Raw genomic sequence first — 9,664 nt, 5'->3', positions numbered from 1 at the left:
GGTACATTCAGCCTAGTGAGGAGGCAGAACAATAAGCAGTTAATAGAGTAGAGTGTGACAGACACTATAATAAAGGCATAAACAAAGCAGTGGAGAAGAGAAGGTGGCAGAGTTGGGACACCAGAAAAGGCAGTTTAAATGCTTTTCTCATATTCTATTATAACCCTTTTTGTATGTATAAACTACATGTGCATGAGTTTATTTTCTTCATTCGTGATAGTTGGGGAGATGAAGGAGAGAACAAGAGAAGAACTAGCATTCAGGCTGCTTCAAAAACAGAATTCTTGCAGTCAAAAAGCTCTCTTCTTTCACTCATACTGCCCTTGAATTCTTTTTTTATGATTTATTTTAATTTTAATTAAAATAGAGTTTACTGCAGTAAGGACATGTAACATGAGATCAATCTATCATAAATTTTTAAGTTTACAATCCACTTTTGTTAACTATAGGTACAGTCTTATACAGCAGATCTCTAGAACTTACTTATCTAAAATAACTAAAACTTTATGCCCTTCCCCACTGGCAGCCTCATTCTACTCTCTGTTTCCATGAGTCTGACTCTTAGATAAGTTATATAAGTGGAGCTATGTAGTATTTGTCCTTCTGTGATTTCTCTGATTGGCTTATTTCACTTACTATAATGTCCTCTAGGTTAGTCCATGTTGTTGCATATGTTAGGATTTCCTTTCCTTTCTCCTCTCCTCTCCTCTCCTCTCCTCTCCTCTCCTCTCCTCTCCTCTCCTCTCCTCTCCTCTCCTCTCCTCTCCTCTCCTCTCCTCTCCTCCTCTCCTCTCCTCTCCTCTCCTCTCCTCTCCTCTCCTCTCCTCTCCTCTCCTCTTTTTCCTTTCCTTTCTTTTTGTATATGCCCCTAGCGGGAACCAAACCCGGGACTCTGGTCCACAGGCCAATGCTCCAACCACTGAGCCAAACGGACCAGGGCAGGATTTTCTTTTTTAAGGCTAAATAATATTTGTGTGTGTGTGTGTGTGTGTGTGTGTGTGTGTGTGTGTGTGTGTGTGATCTCACATTTTCTTTATTCATTCACCGGACAATGGATGCAATGGATGTTTAGGTTGCTTTCATGTCTTGGCTATTGTTAAATATGTTTCAATGAACATGTAAGGGCAGATATCTCTTCAAAGATCATGATTTCAATTTTTTTGGATATATACATTGAAGTGACATTGTTGGATCATATGGTAATTCTGTTTTAAATTTTTGAAGAACTGCCATCCTGTTTTCCATAATACCTGCACTACTTGGCATTTCTGTCAAGAGAGCACAAGGGTTCTAATGGCCAATCTAACAGATGTGAGGTGATATCTCCTTGTGGATTTGATTTGCATTTCCCTGATGATTAGTGATGCTGAGCATCTTTTTCTATGCCTGTTGGCCATTTGTATAACTTCTCTGGAGAAATGTCTAGTCAAGTCTCTGGTGGAAAGAAGAGAGGTAAATTTACCTGTCACAAGGAAAGCATAACCCAAGTGGGCCAAAAAGTACATTTTTAAAACCTTTGAATTAAATTTATTGGGGTGACATTGGTTGATAAAATTATACAAAGTATACACTTCTATGATACATACACTCAAAGTCAAACCTTTTTCCATTACCAAATATTTTATCCCCTTTACCCTTTACTGCCCTCCACCCTCCTCCCTCTGATAACCACCTGTGTCTATAAATTTTTTTCTGTTTGTTTTTCTTGTTTTCAGTTTTATATCTCACATATGAGTGAAATCATATGGTACTTAAATTTTTCTGTCTGACTTGTTTTGCTTAGCATGATATTCTCAAGATGCATCCATGTTGTTGCAAAATGGGGTATTTTATCTTTTTGCCATTGTATATATGTACTACATTTTCTTTATCCAATTATCTACTGAAGGACACTTTGGTTGTTTCCATGTCTTGGCTACTGCAAACAATACTGCAATGAACATAGAGTTGCTGTGTTGTATGGTAACTCTATTCTTAATTTTTTGAGGAGCCTCCTTGCTGTTTTCCATAGTGGCTCTACCAATTTACATTCCCACCAGCAGTGAATGAGGGTTTCTTTTCCTCTACAACCTTTCCAACACTTGTTATTACTTGTCTTGTTGATAATAACCAATCTGACATGTGTGAGGTGGTATCTCATCATAGTTTTGATTTTTGTTTTTCTAATAGCTAGTGAGAGTGAGTTTCTTTTCATATATCTGTTGGCCATTAATATGTCTCAAGGAGAAGTGTCTGTTCAGGTCCTCTACCCATCTTAATTGGATTTTTGGGTGCTGATTTGTATAAGTCCTTTATATGTTTTGGATAGTAACCCTTTGTTGGAGCTGTTTGCTAATATCATCTCCCATTTGGTTGGTTGCCTTTTGTTGTTGTTGGTTTCTCTTGCTGTGCAGAAGATTTTTAATTTGACATAATCTTATTTATTTCTTTTTGCCTTTACTTCCCTTGTCTTTAGGGTCAAATTCATAAAATGTTCTCTAAAAGCAAGGTCCATAAGTTTGTTCTCTGTATTTTCTTCTATTAATTTGTTGATTATAATCTCCCTATCCCACCCACAAATTTCTTTGCCCATTTCCTTTGCTATCTCAAGTAGAGCAGTCCATCCCTCTTGTTGCTCACTGTGAATTTATTGTAGTTATCTTGATGTGTCCTTTTATCTCGTAGTAAATCCAAAACATCACAAAATATCATGACTCTACCTTCAAATATATTCTTAATACAACTACATCTCATCACCTCCATTTCTACCACCCTAATCAGAGCCACCCATCATCACTTGCCAGACTGACTGCAGAAGTCTCCTAACTTTACACTTGCCCCACTTCAGTTTATTTTCTGCCTAGCAACCAGATCAAGACTTTAAAAATTGAAGCCACTGCATAAGCCCTTTGTTTAAAATTCTCCAACATCTTCCATCTCACTCAAGGTAAAGCCCATGTCTCTAGAAAGTCTTATTTCATCAAGTCTCCTGTTACCTTTCCTTCTAGTCCCAACCTAAGTCCCTTTGCTCCAGTTATGTTGGCCTTTATGGTTTCTCAAATTCCAGGCATACTCCTCTTCTAAGATCTTTTTGCTGAATTTATTTATTTTCTGGAATCATTTTTACCTAGCTACTTACATTGCTTACGTCTTTGCCTCCTTAAAAGTTTTATTCAATGACCATCTTCTTGAGCGGGTCCCTGGTTCCCCTATTTAAAATGATAACCTCTATTTTATCACTTCTTCCTCGCCATCCTTGCTCTTTTAAAACTTATACAGGGTAATCTTCCATCTTTATACTGTAAAATATATTATATAATGCATTCATTTATTGTGTCTATTTTTCATTATGTGTGCCCCATTCCCCCAATTTAATGAGGGCTCTGTGAGGACAGGGATTTTTGTTTTATTTGTTGATCTATCTCAATTATGTACCTGTAGTTGGTATATTAGTTGCTCAAATATTTGTTGAATGGATAAATATTTTACTAAATCCCAAGAAGAATGATTCGTTCTAAGTATCAATTTACATTAGAAGCCTGTTCTGGGAGTATTATATAACTCTGTCCTTCTTACAATTTTGTATTGTTGACACTATTGTGGATGTCCCTTATTTCCGCCCCTTTGCCTATCTCCACCCAGCCCTTGCTCCCCCTCCCCTGCCTTACCCACACTGTTGTGTGTCCTTGGGCTGGGTACATATGTTCTTTGTCTAATCCCTTCACATTACTGTTCTCTTTTGCCCAAGGATTCATTAGAAGGAATTACAGAAAGTTGAGGACCCTGGAAAGATTTTGCTAGAATCTCTGCAGAATCGATAAAAATTCTTCTTCTAAAAACATATGCAAAACATGAGAGGACCCCATAGGACTTACATAAACTTTTCATTTTTCAAAACTGACATTTTTGTTCCCATAATTATTAGAAGATTTGCTTCTGGAAGCTAAATGTTTTATTTCCCTGAATTTTGACTTTTTTTGCTAAACAAATGTATAATTTCTCGGGGGTGCTGGGGGAGACCCCTACATAGGTAAATGTGTGCCTTTTGCATTCTTCTTGTGTATTGGGCCATAGCTACATCAGTAGTGTCTGATTCAACTTGAACCTCCTTAAAGGCAGAGACACCAGAAGATTCATGTGGGCTATGGGTTTCTTTGCTGGCTGATTCCATAAAGGTGGCAAGAACATAGGAAATGATGAACAGATAGTGAGAGCCTGGAGTCAGGGACAGCCTGTCACAAGATACTCTGATGAGAGGAATACACAGGTCTTGTCTTCAGATCTTATTCAATACCGGGAAGAATAGCTCACAGTCAGTAGCCCCTGGGTTCTCACTGGCGACAGCTTCTTTTCTACAGAATTTCTGGAGGAGTTGTTACCAAAGGAATGTCAAGCCTGTGGGCCAGCTTTGGATTTGCATTGACCCATGGTGGCTAACCCCAAACTCTTCCCTCTCACCATGAGGATCAAGTCCCTCATTGTCCCAGATAGGAAGTAGCCGCTCTCTGAGCCAGTGCCCCAGACCACAGCCACCAGCCGCTGTCTGTGCTTCCCTCCCCCCCCCCCCCCCCCCCCCCCCCCCGCCCAGTCTTTGCTGCCTTGGGTCCACAGCAGTGCTTTCTCCAAGTTGGAGCTCCTTCTAGTTATGCCTGCATGTATCTCTTCTTATGCATGTTTATGACCATTACAAAATCTCAGAGAAGCTAATGTGTGCTATGTTCAAAGTAAACAAGCTGGTAAAGTGTTGAATCCTAAGCTCCTCATTCTATTTAACACCCTAGCATGGCCTGGGGTGCTACTATCAGAGTTCCTGTTGATAGTAAAATGTCCTTGATTAGGTCAGGGCTGGTTCTTTTCTATATACTATAACATCAACTTCTTAGGTTTTCCTAATGGGGCCATTCTCCCTTTATATTAAAACACGTCAGCTGAACCTCTCAGAAGGCAGTGGTTGAATTACAAATGTGAGTCTATTCCCACTTATAAGCCCAGATACATTTAGCTTGTGTTTGTGCTTCATTGGCTTTTATACATTGTTGATCTTCATTGAAAATTCATGGAGAGTATGGAAAAATATTTTTATATTGAGACAAACTATTGGAATGGAATCTATTTAAATAAAATCAGCATCCAGACTCTATTTTTGGCAGGCATGGTGATGCTGTCCAGAGGGCGGGGTTGCCGGGTTCTCCCAGGCAACATGTTCACAGGCGGTGGCCTGGCCCTTTACTCACTGGGTTGCAAGGGAAATTTGTTTGGAAATTTCCCAGTCTTGAAATTCTATATTTTTCCATTTGAAATCCTGATATGTTTTCAACATGAGAACAGTTTCTTTCATATATGTGACCTCAGGAATCATTATTATCTTTTTGCAGGTCAGTAACTGGATTTAGAGAGTTCAGATGGCTTTCTCAAGGTCATACTGCCAAGAAATTAAAGCTGATTTTTTTTTTTCTTTTTACATATACTGCTCCTTGTAGTATAGTGCACATTATGGATTTGAATCTTTCTGATAAAGCCTAGCTAGCTACTCAGGCAGACATTGCACAGAGATGGTCAGATTGGAGAAACATTTAAAACAGAATTTTTTATTTCTAACTTGCAAATAAACAGACCTTGTCCAGCTGTGATGCAGGTCTTCAAAAATTGAAAACAAGTTCTCACACCATGCCTGTCTCAAATGCATTTTCTATTGCACTATATTTTCATAGTTAATAATTAATTCACTTATTTATTCAAAAAACTTTTAAGCAAATACCATGTGTTTGGCACTATGCTTGGAGTCTTGGATAAAGAGATAACCAAGACAGGCATGCTTCCTGGCTTTTATTGGAGTGCATGGTCTGGTGGGGGAATCAGATACTGAATGGAAGTCGCATGAGTGCAATGAAGAGAAGTGCCTTTGGGAACATCTGATAGCAGGAACTAATGTGGTCTGGTGATCCAGGAGAGGTACTCTTCAGCAAGTATTGTCTTTGCTGAGAACCAAAATAGGACACACAAACAACAGTGTGAAGAAGGAAGGCCTTGGGGTCTTCAAAGAGGAACTAGAATAAGTCCAGTGTCACGGAAGAACAGAGACAGAGAAGAAGAGTAGCATGCTCATTCACAATATAGAAAAAAAATCTGGTTTTCTAGGCTAAAGCCCAGGAGGAAGACATGAAGACCATACCTTGGCCAGTGTGTAGTCACCTAGAACATTTACAAAGTCTTATTATTTTTTTTTTTTTAGTATGTTTTTATTGATTTTAGAGAAAGAGAGGAAGGGAGAGGGAGATAGAGATAGAAACATCGATGACAGAGAAACATTCATCGGCTGCCTCCTGAATGCCCCCTACTGGGGATCGACATTGAAAGCCCAGAATGTGTCCTGTTCAGGAATTGAACAGATGACCTCTTGGTGATGGGATGATGCTCAACCAACTAAGCCACACCTGCTGGATTCAAAGGTCATTTGCTGACTAACTCAAAGCAATTGCACTCTGTCAGAGTTTTTTGTTTTTTTGTTTGTTTGTTTTTTATGGTTGGGGAGCATTTCCCATCCCTATGCAAGCATTTAGTAGGATAGGCTTAAACATTGGTACGCTTGATTAAGCTAGCTGCACATTATTGGAGCTAGTGGTAGGCATGGCTGGAGACTCTTTCTAAGGTATTGGAGTGTTGCTTGGTTTTGAATGTTCCTAAATTGGTTACACTTTGAGTTGGGGTAATGTTGCCCCTTGAAAATATGTCTCAGCAAGAAAACAATTTTGCTTTTTGGTATAACTATGATTTTTAAAACACCTACAATTTCAGCATTTTTTCTTCTTTAAAATGTCTTAGAGTTATATATGGGGAAATAAAACCTCAATGTAAGTAAAATCTAAACTTTTTCTTAGATTTTTTATGTCTCTTAATGTATTCAAAGTTAAATGATGTGTGACCTTGAATATCTAATGACATGATAACTCATAGTTAGGGAAACTTTGCTTCTTGTTGGGCAAGGTTTTCCCCATTGTGGTAGTGAGACCTGTCATTCAACAATGATCTTTGCAGAAGTAGATGGAGCAAGCCTTTCTAGATTTTTCAGGATTCTTTAGCTAGGCAGAAAATGTACTCTTTTTCTCTGGCATATCAAACAGTCCAGCATATAATTCAGGACTAAGCACAACAGATATAAAATATTCCTTGTTATTCTCTGGCCAGGAATTTCTCCCTAGGACCTTTAAACAAAGACCGTGGGCAATGGGGGGAAAGAGAAAGAAGACATCTGTAATACATTCAACAATAAAGATAAATAAAAATAAAGTAAATATACTAAAAGAAAAGATAGTGGACTAAGAACAAGATTTAGGTGTTCTTGAGTCCTTCACTTACTTGCAACATAATTTCTCACTTATTTTAACCTAGTTAATGTTTATTGATACCATGGCTTGATTTTATTTTATTTAAAATTTCTAGCAAGTAACAATTGCCTCTGGGTAAATATTAAATGTAATAGACAAAATAGTTTAGGGCAGGATTCTAACAACTATCAATGTGAGACATATTTAAGAGAATTCTGTTGAATCTGTACTTGGGTCTTTAATTTTGGACAAACTATTCTGAATCTCTTCTAAAGTCACAACCTTTTTATTTTATTTTTTTAAAACATATTTTTATTGGTTTTTAGAGAGAGAGGAAGGGAGAGAAAGATAGAAACATGGATATGATACTTACCTGGCAGGGAAGATACCATGATCATGAAGGTGGTTTCCCCAGGATGAGGCTTATCCATTACACTCCAGATGTGCTGACTCCTGCAATTTCCCCAAATATGGGAAACTCAACTGCATAATTTGTGGTAGTGGTGGACTGCATTTGTGCTCTAAAAAAAAGAAAAAAGAAAAGAAACATAGATATGAGAGAGCAACATTGAGCCCTGCCTCCTACACGCCCCCCACAGGGAATTGAGCCCACAATCTGGGCATGTGCGTTGACCAGGAATCAAACCAGGACCTCTCAGTCCATGAGACCTCTCAGTCCATGGGACATCACTCAATCCACTGAGCCACACTAGCGGGGCAGTCACAACCTTTTAAACAATGCACTTTCATTGTCATGGTTATGTGGTTGCAAAAAATTCAGATGATCTCATTGACTCTGTAGAGTCTCTTAGGAAACTAGAACCAAAAGTAAAATCTCACAGATTTCTACTTAAGAACAGAGACTCAAAGGGAAAATTACCTGTTGAGAAGGAAGAGTCATGGAGCAAGACCAGAAAGGATTCTTGTGAAAGGTCCTTGTGAAAAAGATAAATAAAAAAATTAAGAAAAATGGCCCTGGCCAGTTTGGCTCTGTGGTTAGAACATTAGCCCATGGACCTAAGGGTCTCGGGTTTGATTCCTAGTCAAGGGCACATACCTGGGTTGCCGGTTTAATCCCCAGCCCTGGTCGGAGTCTTACAGAAGACAACTAGGCAACTAATCAATGTGTCTCTGTCACATCAACATTTCTCTCTCTCCCTTGCTTCCTCCCTTCCACTCTATCTAAAAATAAATAAAGAAAATCAACGGAAAATATTTTTGGGTGAGAATTAACAACAAAAACAAAAATTAAGAAAAATGTATTTCATTTCCTGGGAGTGTTTGCATTATGTGAAAAAAACAAAACAAAACAAAACAAAAAAAAAAACAGAAAAAAAAAAAAATAGAAAGCTGAATATTTCTGGCTGTTTGTAAAGCATCTTTTAGGTATTACTTCTCAGTTAACCTAAGGTTGGGGTAGACTGGCAGGGATCAAAACTTGGAACCATACCTGATGTCTGGTGGGGAACCTCTGAAAACAGACCCAGACTCAGAACCTGGGAGAGTGGGATATTCAAAGGAAAATACATAACTAGAGAGTCAGCCCTAATGTGATCTAAGGAAGTTGTGGGCAATCCAGATAGACACATAATGGATAACCTCAGGGTTGGCCCTGTCTGAATGGGAGCAGACAGTAGAAAACAGAAGAGTCTTCACTAGGTTGCAGTGTTTCTGCTACTCAGTGAAGATTAAGAGGAAGAATTTTGTCCCCTGATAGGAGGACAGCAAGAGCAGGATCAATACTTTGGGAACTGGATGATTGAGAAAAAATCAAGACAAAGATGTTAAATGCAAGGGAGCAAGATGGGGACACAATTATAATGATGGGACACTGGGTGGTACTTGATTATGGAAACAAGGCAGAATCCAAATAGATCAAGGACACAAGATCAGAGTGTCATGGGACTGAATCTATTTAATTAACCCATCTATTCAAGAAATATTCATGGAATATTTTCAATATTTCAGATACTGTTCTTGGCATAAGGGACACAACAGTAATCAAGACATATAAGCTTTCTGTCCACACAGTGTACTTAGTAGATTAGTCCAATAATAAATGATGGAAAAGATAAAAAGAAAATATATTATATTACTTACTGATTTTTAAAAATTTACTTGGAAAATACAAAAAAAACCCCCACAAAAAACAAAGAAGTAGAAATAATCATAACACCAATGATGTAAAATCACATAAGTAAAAAATGTAATTCACCCAGATATGCCTAAATCACTTTCAGAAGTCTTTCTTCTAAACTCGTAAAGATATTGCTATATGCCTATGCATTTTGGTAAGAAGTTTTGCCTTGTTACTTAATAGTATGTTATGGACAACTCTCCAAACTAGTACATATAGATTT

At 38.1% G+C, this 9,664-nt stretch overlaps 1 non-coding gene across 1 annotated transcript; it reads left to right on the top strand.

The window, feature by feature from the left end:
• Positions 1-7,669: 7,669 nt before the first annotated feature.
• Positions 7,670-7,828, top strand: LOC118632828. The gene has a single exon (XR_004960087.1). It is a non-coding gene; the product is annotated as a U1 spliceosomal RNA (small nuclear RNA).
• Positions 7,829-9,664: the final 1,836 nt, after the last annotated feature.

Source organism: Molossus molossus, unplaced genomic scaffold, assembly GCF_014108415.1.
Source record: "Molossus molossus isolate mMolMol1 unplaced genomic scaffold, mMolMol1.p scaffold_m16_p_17, whole genome shotgun sequence".
Taxonomy (NCBI): domain Eukaryota; kingdom Metazoa; phylum Chordata; class Mammalia; order Chiroptera; family Molossidae; genus Molossus; species Molossus molossus.
The sequence above is the reverse complement of the archived record's forward strand: the minus strand, read 5'-3'. Positions and strand labels throughout refer to the sequence as shown.